The following is a 13,713-nucleotide window of genomic DNA, read 5'->3' as shown; positions in this document are numbered from 1 at the left end:
GTTATTTCTTACATATGCTGTCCCATTTTGTTGCTGTTAAACATAATGGAACTTTCTACTGAGGTACGTTGGCATGCATGTGTAAACACCATCCTTTCAATTCCTCTGTAGAGATGATTTCTCAAGGCCTGTACGTCTAATGCAAGCAATATCATTTTCATCATAGATTTGTCAATTTAATCCAGCATAAGCTGGCTGCTGCCAAGTGGGCAGGCCTGCATCAGCTACTCACTGCAGTCACCTACCCCGTGCCACCATCAGTGCTTGTACAGCTGCCTGGTAAATGGGGATAAATGGCCTTGCACAGGGTAAGTGGCTGGTACAGAAGGATGGCAGGATATTTTTGCCAAGCTAGTTTTTAGCTACCGGATTTGATTCATTACGTTAGTATCCACAACCACTACTGGATGCAGCAGTCAATCTTTAGTTCTTTTGATACAATCATAGAATTATACAGTCACAGAATGGTTTGGGTTGGAAGGGACCCTTAAAGACCATCTAGACCAACTCTCTGCCATGGGCAAGGACATCTTGCACTAGACCAGGTTGTTCAGAGCCCCATCAAACCTGACCTTGAATGTTTCCAGGGATGGGGCATCCACTTCTACACTGGGCAACCTGTGCCAGTGTCTCACCACCCTCATAGTAAAACATTTCTTCCTTATGTTCAATCTAAATCTACCCTCTTTCAGTTTAAAACCCTTGCCCCTTGTCCTGTCACTACAGGCCTTGGTAAAAAGTCTCTCTCCATCTTTCTTATAAGCCCCGTTTATATATTGAATGTTCATCTCACTTCTACTTCTTCTGTTTTCTAAGTTGCTTGTTCTACAAGTGGGTGACCACAAGGTAGATTATTCTCAATGAACCTCCTGAGCTATGCAGACCTTGTCTAAGCATTTCTTATAGCTGTCATATGCTATTTTGGGAGATTCTGTGGCCTTCTAATTTCCCATCCTGTACCTATCTTCTCTCCATTGCTTTTATACCTTTGGAACAATGAAATGAAGCGTTATGTAGCACCATGGTTTGTATGATAACTATCAACAGAAATGGAAGCTCTTAAAGTTAAAACTTTTTTTAACATTTTGAACTTGGACTATTATTTACCACTTGGAATTAAGAAGCATACTGTCTTACTGTATGAGCAATTTTATATGATACTTGAGCAATTAGGGTTTTTATCTGTGAAAGTGTTAGTTCCTCAAATACTACTTGTTAGTAATTTTACTACCTTCTTTTTACATAGGACCACTGATGAACTATTAACTGAATGTTATGCATAGTCTCTTAAAACTGAAAACAAGAAGATTTCAGTTACAGAGAGAACGTATTGACCGAAGGTATGTATTTATGTAAATTGTACATTGATATGTTCTGAAATTTAGTTGCTATAAACTATAAATGCTTAAAAAGTTCTAACTGGGTGGTTAGATGAGTCCTGTGATGTTTACAGGAAAGTGTTTATTGGTACTAATCAAGAACATATGACTTTTTATTGATTGAAGAAAATGTGGGAGATGCTACATTTAAATTTAAGAGTTTTAAAAAGTTCTAAGCAAGCTTTGTTCAGATTAACCATTTTATACATTCTTATCTCTTTACAACAGCTATAAAAATGACTGGCTGTTTTAACTATTAAGAAATGGATAGGTATTAACTTTGGATTAGTGTAATTTTGTAAGAAGCCTGAATAAGGTATCTCTTTGTAGTAAGGACTTACATGGTTATTGTGGAAGTTAGTTTAGAGCACTGTTTTTGCTTTTCACAGTCCCTAATATTTATTACATTTGGAGCAGAATACAATCTGTTCTGTAATATACAGAAAACCCTAATAACGTCTCTTGATCCTGTGAAGAAAGGGTCAGAAAATGTGGCCTATCTCTCAAGTGGTCTGAATCTCTTTTCTCAGTGCAATCAATCTATTTTTCTCCACTCTTTTTATTGTGTTGCCATTAGAGCATACTAGTACAAAAATCTAATGAATAAAAACTTGTAATCATTCCAAGAAGAAGTGGTTTAGGGAGCTATGTCATGCAGTAGTACAGATAAAGAAGTGGATTATTTAAAATATGAATAGTAGGCCCTACAATGTTTTTAATTGTTACCATGCCGTTTGATTGGGAGCATGTGAGTTTTGTCAGGTAATGCAGATATAGGGGGTGGTGAGGAATACAGCCCACTTGGTTCTTTTCCTATAATAAACTTATCCCTGGTGTACACTGTGATAGAAAAAAAAAAAGAAAAATCATTCTAGTCTGCCTTGATATTAAAAATCAAATTATTTGTTTAATGCCATTCTGTGATACACACTTGCAAAGCAATAAACTTTTGATTCTCCTATTTGGAACAAACTTAAAGTTTCTGAGTAATGTTCAGCTCCAAAGATTAGCACGAGGTAGGATATTCTAATGTCACTTATTACCAGCTTATCTAGGAAAAACATGTCGTTTCAATAAATGCTCCCTCCCTTTTCTATCCTTGAACTCTTTTCTTCATTATTCAGAATACATACCATTAACTACTTTTCTCGTTGGATGTTTTGTTTGTGCTTGTAACATCCTCCACACTGTTTCCTAGTAGTGTACCAGTGATGGGAATCTTGGGTTGGGACCACCTGCTGTTGGCTGGGTCACAACAAGCATAATTTCTCTTACAGATTAATAGAATAGAGTTGAAACTCCAAGATTCACTGTAGAACTCTTATATAAAAAAACATTTGGTCAAAACTCATGCTTCTGAAGGATATTCTGGTAGAGTCGTTACTATACACAGTTTTAGGCAGTTAAATTTAAAAATATATAGATTGAGCCTTAAAAATTTGATTCTATTATTAGTTTCCAGCTTGAATCTTATATGGGTTATTCATTTTTAACTTTAAAAAAGTTGTAAAATGCTATAAAATTAATATAAGGAAAAAGAAATTTGCTAAAATGTTAATGTGACCCTAGAAAAAAGTTTTTACTCCTTTTTTTTAGTCTGTGATGTCCCCCTCTCTTTCTCTCTAGAAACTTGAAATGTAGTCTTCCTTCAAAAAAAAAAAAATTAGATCCTTAGTTTTCCGTCCGGTTTTTTTCTAAAGCAAAAGATTTATTTCGTGTGATAGGCAAGTAGCGCACATTGTTTACACCATAGTTCCACTTCTTGGCTGGTTGCACAACTCAAATGAGTCTTGTAATTATGTAAGAAATAACACAGTGCATGGTGTTACTTGTAAGATATTTATCAACACTTGCCCTCTTAATCATGAAACCAAAGGCTAAGTGCTTTCTGCACTAGAGAATTTAATATAATATCTTTACAGTAGTTGTTTGAGATGATAGGGAGGAGGAACCCTTTTCTGCATCACAGATCAGCTGATTGTCTGTCCTTTTTACACAGTAATTTATGGTCTGGCCTGGTTCTAAAGAAAGATTTATTTTCCCCTGTGTTAATGTATTTTGTTATGATTCCCTCTCCCACCTTTTAACACTGTTGCCTCTGTCATATTTTGAAATAGTGTTCTTGACACAGCATCTTGTATTGGAAGAATGTATTGGAATTCTCCGTATTCTTGAATCTTACCCACCTGGCATTTCCATGGCATATACAGACTAACAGTATAGAGGTCAATGAACTTCACCATGAAATATGAGATGTTTCTTTCATGAGCTGCAGGACTCTTAGTTGCCCTATGTTAAGGACCTTCAGACTGAAGTGTGAGAGTATCATTTAAGAGACCCTTGAGAATAAGGAAGTTCCTTTCATTATAACTATTCCTTTATTTTCCTTTCTTTCATCTTCAGCAGCAATGGAAAGATATTGTGGATAAATATTCTTTAAAAATGCCACTTGGTTATGCTTTTTTTTTGCTTTTGTAGCATCATAGTTGTGATGTGCGCTTCCTGTCAAGAAATAAAGATGTAACATCTGATAATGTAATTTATCGAGTGAGACAAAACTGCTTTGAAATATAGAGAGGATGCTCTGGAAAGATAAAGGCTACCTCTGAGCAACTAGTTGAAAAAATCATTTCTATATGGCTTATGAATTAGTAAGAAGCTTCTGTCTTAAAAAAAAAAAAAATTAAAAAATCTAGTTTCCCTGATAGGTACAGAACTGTAAACCAGTTAGACACAAGGTTTGGTTTTGTACAATTATTTTTCTTACCATTAAGTAGATGTGGTGGAGACATATTTTCATATCAGTCAGTATACTTGTACTTTAATATACTGTTCTATGGATGTCTTTCCTATCTCCTACTTCCATTGTGTTTGGTAGTGGTTAAACCCTAAATGATATATAATCTGTGCTTTTTTAATGCATAAAGCTAGCTGATATCAGTTACTAGTTCTGCTCTGGATTCAAACCGATAGTTAACTAGAAGTCAAGACATAGTCAAGACTAAGCACTTCACTTAAAGAGGCTTAAATCAATGTCCTTCTAATTAAAACTGAGAATACCATTGGACTCTGTGTTACTCATATAATTTTTTTTCTCCTTTAAGTGATCTTTTGATCAGATCCTTTTTTTGGAATAAAAAACCCATACAGGTCCAATTTGATGCAGGCCTCATATGGTAGAATCAATATACTGCTGAGTATCAAAACTGTGCTTTGGCTAGCAGTACTGGAGGAGAAAAATACAGTATGCTGTTAAAACTCTTACTCTTCACTAGGAAGAAAAACAGAATAAAAAGGCAAGCAGGAGGATGTCTGGCCATGAAGATGAGTGATTGTGCAGAGCCAGTTGCCAGCCCAAACTGTTAAAAGAACACTAAAATGGCTCTGCATTAGTAGAAAGTATATTTCTCTTGCTGTAGAACTCTAAACACCATCTAGGCATATGCCTCTGCATTTCATAGTGATTTTATGGATTCCTCAAAGACAGGCTTTCATTATTTTGGTGTATTCTGACTAGTTACCAAAGAATCTTTTAAAACAGCTTTGATTAGTCTTAAATTAGGCCTGTGCATGGGATAGGCAATCTGAGGTATTTAAACAAATACTCTATGTGAGTTTTCTGATGGGAAGCATCTTTGTTTTTCTGTTTTCTTTTTTTATAGCTAGTAACAACTCAAAACCTGATTGCAACTTTAAATAAGTCAAAATACTAAGAAGCAATAGACTTCCAGATGATTAGAGAGACTGGTGTGTCTATGTGAAGAAAATATTTTATATAAAAATGTATTATGCTTTGATTAATCCACATAAACTTCAAATAGAATGCTAATTATAAAATACTGTGCTTCATCCGAGAAATCAATTATTTTTAAACTGATATATGTGAAGCAGCAAGTTATGTTATCAAACTTACTTTGAAGGCAAGGCAACAGAGAATAAAATTATTACAGATCACATCCTTTTGCAGAAGCTATTTCCTGTTGTCAAATGCTAACCTTTCTTAGACTGTTGCTAATGTAGTTGAATATAAAGTTGTCCTCCTTGAAATTCTGATTTAGATTACATGTTAGCAGCAACCATTTGGTCAATCTTAGAAATGTAAAATGATCTTGAAACAGATCCTATGAGATCTACAAAATTGAAATTATTTGTATAATCTTTTTCTTAATTCAGTTAGCTTATGACATGCAATTGTCACCTTTTGCAAGCAATTTTTTCTTTGACTTGAAAGTGCTGGCTCCTTTAAACACAGTTACAGTTGTTGGTTTGCTAATCCTGTGAGTCAATCTACACTAAACAAGAAGCTTATATCAAACCCTTGGCAGCTTCAGTGAAAATTAAAAAGCATGCTTTACTGTAGAGATTGTCAAGAGTGGAAATAATATTTGTCCAGTCGGACAGCTTGCTTTTGTAGTCGCTAAATGAAAGTTGAGATTCTGTCTCTTCCTTGAAAGCTTCTGTGTCAAGAAGGTAATTTGGACTGTTTGTGGTTTGACAGGGATTATTAAAATCAGATGAAGTGAAGGGAAGGAACTGTGAGAAAGCAAAATTGACAGTGACACTCTCTATTATTTGCAGCTTGGATCATGATGACTATGTTGATATGATAGATTCTAAATGTTAGGTTCACTGTTGGGATATGTTAAGCAGTAAATACAGTAAAATGCAGTTATAGATTATTTTTCTGACTTAACACAAAGCCATCTAGCATTTATTTTCATTGGGAAATTTGAGAGGGGGAGTGTAGCAGAAAACGAAAGACTAGAGGAGCAAATGGAAGGAAAAAGGGAGTGGTTCAGAAAGAATTTAATTTTCTCCTTTGTGATTTGATTTAAGCAACAACTCTTTATCCTTTTTTTGAGTTCATACAGCTTGCTAGTATACTTCAGAGGGAATAAAACCGAGGATTAAGAATTGATGGAACAGGTCATAAAGTTTATTTTTCCAATGACTTGAATTTTGGTAGGAATTTTTTAACATTAATAGTTTTGCATAAAGTGAGCTCAAGTCTTAAAGATTGCTGTTTCACATCAATTTTTCATGACTTGCATCTTGCATGTTATTTTTAAATAGTGATCTTTTCTGCCACTTTGAGATAAATAATTTAAAAACTTAAATTATTGCAATATTCATATAGCTGAATTTTTAATTGCTGAAGATACATTAGCTGCACACTGTACGCATCTTTTGGTGTCTAGTGAATATAGAATGTATTATTTAATCTTAATCCTTTGTTTTATCTCTTGATTGTATAGGTAAACCTTCAGTTTTTGAATAGACAAGTTAGCGCAGAAGTAAGATGTCTGATTAGTCAAGTTTGAACGTTGCTCTCATTTCTGTCTGGTTTCCTTTTCTGTTTTCCAGTACAGGAACTTTGCGAAAAATTCTATTTTGGGGCAATTTTCAGTGTAGAGTCTTACGATTTTATAGGAAATCAGAGAACTGAAAGGAAAACAGGTGACACATGAAAGCCTTTGCTGTTATTTAGCATAGCCATAGCTTCATATCTTTCAAATGTCATGCAATGTTTGAACAGTTAAGCCATTTCGGTATAGCAAGTCCCGTCTCTCATCTTTGCCTACCTTCACAGTAGTGTGAAGCATATTAGCATCCAGAGTGATTCATCTCCCAGAACAAAAGGGGTAAGGGAGCAGAATGACTGAGGGAAAAGAAGTCACATAGAATTGTTCGCAGACTTGCAAAATAAGGACTGTTACGAGAGAAGAGGATGGTGTTGAAAACACAGTGGGGACACTAGTAAAGAAGGTGCTCCGATAATGGAGCACACAAAACTCATGACGTGAGAGGAGGGTGGCAGACCCTGATGTGGGCTGGAGAGGGGAATGTGAAACACAGACAGCCACCCTGAAATAGACCCTGAAATAAAAGCGGATTGAAAATGTGTGTACAGGACAATCTTGGAGGGAGGTAAAAGACACAGCAGTGAGCTACTCCTGTGCAAGAAATGAAATGTGCAGTTCTGTAGTTGCAGAAGCATGTACTTTTACTATCAAACAGATTAGCATTACAGTTTTCTGTTTTGATGGAAATAGTACCTACCAGCCTGAGGTCCTGCCTCAGCTGTGGTTGATGCTAGGCATAGTAAAAGACAGTCCTTAATCAGAAGAGCTCACAATGTAAATAGGACAAAGGAAAAGGGAGGAAGGGAATAGTATTCCCTTTTTAATCACATTTAAAGAATGGGAGTAGGTGATTTAGCCAACTCCTGCTCTATAATGGAGTTAGTAGCGTGTAGTAGAACTAGGAATTGAACTCTACTCATAAGAGTGTGACACTTGCAGCTGAATATGTGTGTATATTTATCATTTAGGGAGTTGGAGATTGCTGTGTTGGTAGTATATAGAAGACAGATAAATCAAGCCAGTTTCACACTTCAAAGCAATACTTTACTAGTTTGACATTATATAAACAATTCACATATTTCTGAGTTGTTATCAGTCATTATCACACAAGAATAAAACAGTTAGTCCTTAACAAGCTTTCCTAAGCTGTGCGTATACGATACCACAAAGCTGATGCAGCATAGCTACCACTGATGGCTTGGGTCCTTGATGGTCTTAGCTACTGAAACAGCCAGCCTCGAGCTGTTAATGAGGGAAAGCATGAACCCAATAAGCAACTTCCCCCTAAATTTTTTTCTTTGTTATTTTATGCTTCTTGCCCTCCTCCTCAGAGAGAGAGGGAAGATCCCATTTGCTGTCAACATAACTGATTTTATTTTTTAGGATCAGGACTTGTTCTGGTTTTGCCAGGAATCTTTTCTGTTTATTCTGCGGGATTATTCTCCTTCCAACAGACATATTTCCTGCTTTATTTGTATGCACATGTCTTATCTTGCACATGTTCCTGTTTGCATATGTTTTTTTGAGCCCCTTTTGTGCAACCATACCGTAAGTTTCTATTTGCTCCTTTGTAGTTGTGTGCTTCTGTTGAGCTGAGTTACAAAATGCTTACACATTTTCACAGGTTATGCTGTTAGTAGTGTTACAATGCTACAGGATGCTTATGCACTGTCAGCGGTTATGCTGTTTTAGTGACCTGGTGTCTCTTTTCAGTGCAAAGAAATATGAATCACGTTGCACTTAAAATGGTGGAGGTGGATTTGCTGTGCCTAGCAGCATGGGTTCAACAGTTGATTGCAGCTGTGAGGTGTCATTCCGACGTTAGTACCGAATGGGAGGTGACAGAGTACACTTGAGCCACAGCAGTTAATCACCTGACAAAAAGCAATAATGAAGAAGTTAGAGACAAGCAGGGTTACCCTGAGAGAGGGAAAAGCAAGCTAGCTATCTGCCATTTCATGGCCAAGCATTTATTGGTTCTTAGAGATACAGATACTCTTTACCTCCTTCATCTACTGATAGGACATAATTCATTGTAAACAGCATTGTGTTATGGCTGTGTATTATGTAGCCTATTGTTAACTATTAATCATGATATAAAAGTGTACAAGTGAAAGACCATCACTTTGAAGGAAATTGGAAAGATTTTCCTTTTTTCCCTCTAGTAAATGAATTTTGTTTGAGGACAAACAGTGACAAACGTCAACTACATATCTTCATGTTTACTTCTGTATCTACATGTCATCATTCAGTGGTGGTATTCTTTAAATGCTTTGTGTGCACAAGTACTTCCAAGTGCAGAAATAAAAAAATAACACAAATTATAGAATACTTAACTAGAAGAACATTTAAAATTCAGGTTACAGTTTGTGTAGACTTACTCTAGGTTAGTTAGGGTTGGGAGAGAGCTGCCCTTCCTGAATGTGCAGATTTTACTTTGTTACTCAGCCAAATGCTCATAATTTTTAATATATCCCTGTTCTGTTGGAATCCATGTCTATCTCCTTGTGTCTAGTATTCATCAAAGGGGAGGTTAGTTGGATCAGGCTATGTTTTCTAATGCCTGTCTGTGGAATTAGTCTGAAGAGCAAGGAGAAAGAAATTATAAACTCAAAACCTAGCATTTCAGTATTTACAGTGTTTTCAAGTACAAAAGGTAAGATACTTGTTTAGAGGTTCAGAACACAGCAGATCAGAGGAGATGCTCCTGGCAAAAGTGAATATGAATTATTTTGCATAGTTCCAGAGCTAATTTTCTATTCCTTATTGCTTGTTCATGTTAGTGTGTAATAGTTGTACTGACTTTTATTCTTAATATAAACAACACAAATGCATTTCGCAATTTATACAACGTAGTATTTTTACTGCAAGTGTAATACATATGTTTACATTTTGGCATAGGTTAATCTGTGAGTTCCTACTGAAATGTGTAGCTCAGTTATCAGCTGAGACACCTTTCCTTCTATAATTCATTTTTAGTGCAGGGCTTTCAGTTGTGGGAAAGGTGTGTCTTTTTTTAATATTTTTTTTAAGAAACCATCATAATGTAGTGCTAGTATTTGTGATTAGCAGAAGTCGACTTTCCACACCACCACCTCCCCTGAAAGGTTTATTCAGTGAAATGTAAGGGAAGGGGCCTGGAATCTTTTCCTAAAGACACCTCCTAAGAAATGGAGGTAAAGGTAACCAAAGGCTTTTGGTGGGCCTCTACAGAAGGCCACAGTCAGCAGAATCTAGCACACACAGTGATTAAACACTTCTTGTTGATTTCTAAGGGATAATCTCCCCCTTATGTTTCTGTCAGTGTTTTATGTAAAGGACTGATTTGTTTTGATAGTATGTGGTGGCTGTTTTTTCCAGAACCACTGGAGCTAGAAACTAATGCTATATTTTTGTGAAGTAGCATGTTAATCTCCTGCCTGTTTGTGATACCAGCTTTTAAAAGCTTGTTGAGATAGAAAAGTAATGTGAGTAGAAAATTTTTTTAAAGCAAGGGCATTATACTAAAGAAGCATTTTCAGTATTTTTAAAACATCTTAGTAGGCAGTCAACGTGAAAGAAATTTCCACATTTCAGAGGTCACATAATGAAATTTCACATAAATGAAATTGAGTAAAAAGTACATGACAAACATCAGCATTTTGTAGTTTTCTCTACTAAATGTTACTGTCCTATTATAATTATTTTTATACCATTGAGGATCTGCTTCTCATTTATCTAGCAGGGACTCCTATATCTGTCACAAAGGTTTTGAGAAAATCCTGAGAGCTCTTAATAGTTTTGAACTGAGATTTTTTGAAACACTGGGAAGCTCTAAATGTTAATATCTGAAAGAAGGGATTCCTGTGTTGACTTACTAAATTATGTTCATCTGCAGTAGTATGAATAACATCCACATTTGCTAATTACATCTTTTTGACGAGTTACTCAAGAGAGTATTACAGTTATTTCCTGGCACCTATTCTGGTGTCTGTTATAACGATGCAAGCATGATGACTGGCACATGGAGGACAAGGAGGTGATTCAAGATAGCCAGCATGGCTTCACCAAGGGCAAGTCTTGCCTGACCAACCTAGTGGCCTTCTATGATGGAATGACTACCTCAGTGGACAAGGGAGAGCCATGGATGTCATCTATCTGGACTTCTGTAAGGCCTTTCACATGGTCCCCCACATCCTTCTCTCTTAAATTGGAAAGATATGGATCTGATGGGTGGACTGTTCGGTGGATGAGGAATTAGTTGGATAGTCACATCCAGAGGATAGTGGTTAACGGCTCAATGTCCACATGGAGATCGGTGACACGTGGTGTCCCTCAGGGGTCCGTACTGGGACCAGTGCTGTTCAATATTTTCATCAATGACATAGGCAGTGGGATCGAGGGCACCCTCAGCAAGTTTGCAGATGACACCAAGCTGAGTGGTGCAGTGGACACACCTGAGGGACAGGATGCCATCCAGAGGGATCTGGACAAGCTGGAGAAGTGGGCCCATGTGAACCTCATGAGGCTCAACAGGGCCAAGTGCAAGGTCCTGCACCTGGGTCGGGGCAACCCCCAGTATCAATACAAGCTGGGGGACGAAGGGATGGAGAGCAGCCCTGCCGAGAAGGACTTGGGGATCCTGGTGGATGAAAAGCTGGACATGAGCCAGCAATGTGCGCTCGCAGCCCAGAAGGCCAACCGTATCCTGGGCTGCATCCAAAGCAGCGTGGCCAGCAGGTCGAGGGAGGGCTTTCTGCCCCTCTGCTCCGCTCTGGTGAGACCCCCCCTGCAGTTCTGCGTCCAGATCTGGGGTCCTCAGCACAGGAAGGACATGGACCTGTTGGAGCCGGTCCAGAGGAGGGCCACAAAAATGATGCGAGGGCTAGAACACCTCTGCTGTGAGGACAGGCTGAGAGAGTTGGGGTTGTTCAGCCTGGAGAGGAGAAGGCTCTGGGGAGACCTCATAGCAGCCTTCCAGTACTTAAAGGGGGCCTATAAGAAAGATGGGGACAGAGTTTTTAGCAGGGCCTGTTGCAACAGGACAAGGGGTATGGTTTTAAACTAAAAGAGGGGAGATTCAGACTAGATATAGGGAAGACCTTTTTTATGCTGAGGGTGGTGAGACACTGGCCCAGGTTGCCCAGAGAGGTGGGAGATGCCCCATCCCTGGACACATTCAAGGTCAGGTTGGACAGGGCTCTGAGCAACCTGCTCTAGTGAAAGATGTCCCTGCTCATGGCAGGGGGGGTGGACTAGATGGTCTGTAAAGGTCCCTTCCAACCCAAATTGTTCTCTGATTCTATGACTAACTTGCATATTAAGAAGGGATCAGGAGTAGCAGCCTGAAACTACAGGTGATTTAAGTTAGATCTGAGAAATATATGTCTAAAAACTGAGTCAAAATCAACAGTAGATTTTGTAAGAAAGATGACAATGAATATGTGGTATTAAGAAATAGAGTTGCTTCAATTGAGGGTAGAGTTTGTTGTCAGTAAATGGGCTAAACTTTGAAGGAGGAAGTCCTTTGGACTATAACCCAGACAAGGCCTTAGTTTTTTTCTTTGCCTTGTTTACACTGGTTATGCAGGTTCTTACCACATTTCATGGCATATTTTGGAAAAGGGCTGAATAGTTTTGTCTACAAATACTTTCTGTTTTTCAAATCTTATATTTTGTCTTGATTACAGTTTAAAGCTGACCTTTAATTAATAAAATGTAAGCCTAACACAAAAAAAGTACTACAATCTGTGTTGAAGTAATATTTGGGACTGGAAGGTTAAGTTTAAATGGACAAGGAGCTTGAGTTTGCACATAAGTAAGGTAAGTATTATCAAAGCTTGTCAAGAGTTGTCTTTTCTACTTCTATTTATCTTTAGCAGAACTTTTCCATCTTTGCCATGAGGGTATTCGGTTTTAGAAAGTAACTTACCACACAGCTTTCTGAAGCTGAAATAGCTCTGTGATCTAGGAAGCCAAGATAAGTTACATGTGGAATCGTATTGTCTTCCTTCTTCAAACAGTGATTCCAGTTATGTTTGATTGAGTACAAGAGTATATTATTGTCTATGAAAAATCTTGAGATTCAGAAGTGGTCTCTGGGTCATAGTGCAGCTATTCCAAAGTGGAAATATTAGCTGGATGTTTTCAGAGCTAACAAATACCCTTTCAGAACCACTTACGTATCTTTTTTGGCCTCCTCCTTTTTGATAGTTATTATCTATTTTTTCCAAACATGGCAAGCTAGGAGATTCAGAATAATTGTATTCTTTCTGCCCTTGTTGTGCTACTTCAGCAAAGCCAGGTGACTTAACTTCTCAAACAGAAATAGACCTCGTCTCTTCAGAAATATATCTCAAAATAAGAAATAGGAAGTTTGCTCACTTAGGCTTCGAAATATTTAAGACCTTTTTTGTATTTTTTTACTAAACATCAAAGTCTATCCAAAACTACAGTAGTGGCTTCAATGGAATTCACAGATTTATTAGGAACTCCTCCTCCTGTGTTTTCTTCTAGTCAGCTATTTGAAATTATCTGACTGGAACATAAACATTAACACAGGTATCTTTATAGAATAGTCTAAACAAGAATCAGTGCTGCAAAAATTTATTTCTTCAATCTTATACACTTTAAGAAAGTGTAAGTGTGTAAGAAAGTGTAAGTTTAAGAAAGAAGTGTAAGAAAATATATGTGTAATTGTGTAAGTTTAAGAAAGCGTGTATTTGTGAACTATTCATAAGATTGTTCTGTTCAATCATCTTTCTAAAAACTATGTCATCGTTCTTTAAAGTTATAGTTTATCTAATTTTTCTTTATGCTTACATCTTCTAGTAGGTATTGTATCCAGATTATGTCCAAATGGACTGTCAGTATTCAGAAGTCCGGCACAGAAACATCAGACCTTAGTTTCTCATTATAAGCTATCTATAACATCCATACTTTATATCTTTCGTGCCATGGCAACCATAGTCTCTTATCTTACTTATCTATAC

At 37.2% G+C, this 13,713-nt stretch overlaps 1 protein-coding gene across 9 annotated transcripts in view; it reads left to right on the top strand.

The window, feature by feature from the left end:
• Positions 1–13,713, top strand: part of KIAA0825 (KIAA0825 ortholog) — a 252,235-nt gene that overhangs the window by 9,395 nt on the left and 229,127 nt on the right. For all 9 annotated transcript variants that reach the window (XM_072860780.1, XM_072860782.1, XM_072860772.1 and 6 more), the window contains one exon: positions 1,247–1,340. The gene's annotated coding sequence lies outside the window, so the exon portion shown is untranslated. The remainder of the gene's footprint in view (positions 1–1,246; positions 1,341–13,713) is intronic.

The sequence above is a fragment of the Ciconia boyciana genome, chromosome 4 (genome assembly GCF_034638445.1).
Source record: "Ciconia boyciana chromosome 4, ASM3463844v1, whole genome shotgun sequence".
Classification (NCBI taxonomy): domain Eukaryota; kingdom Metazoa; phylum Chordata; class Aves; order Ciconiiformes; family Ciconiidae; genus Ciconia; species Ciconia boyciana.
This window is presented reverse-complemented; position numbering and strand designations above follow the sequence as displayed.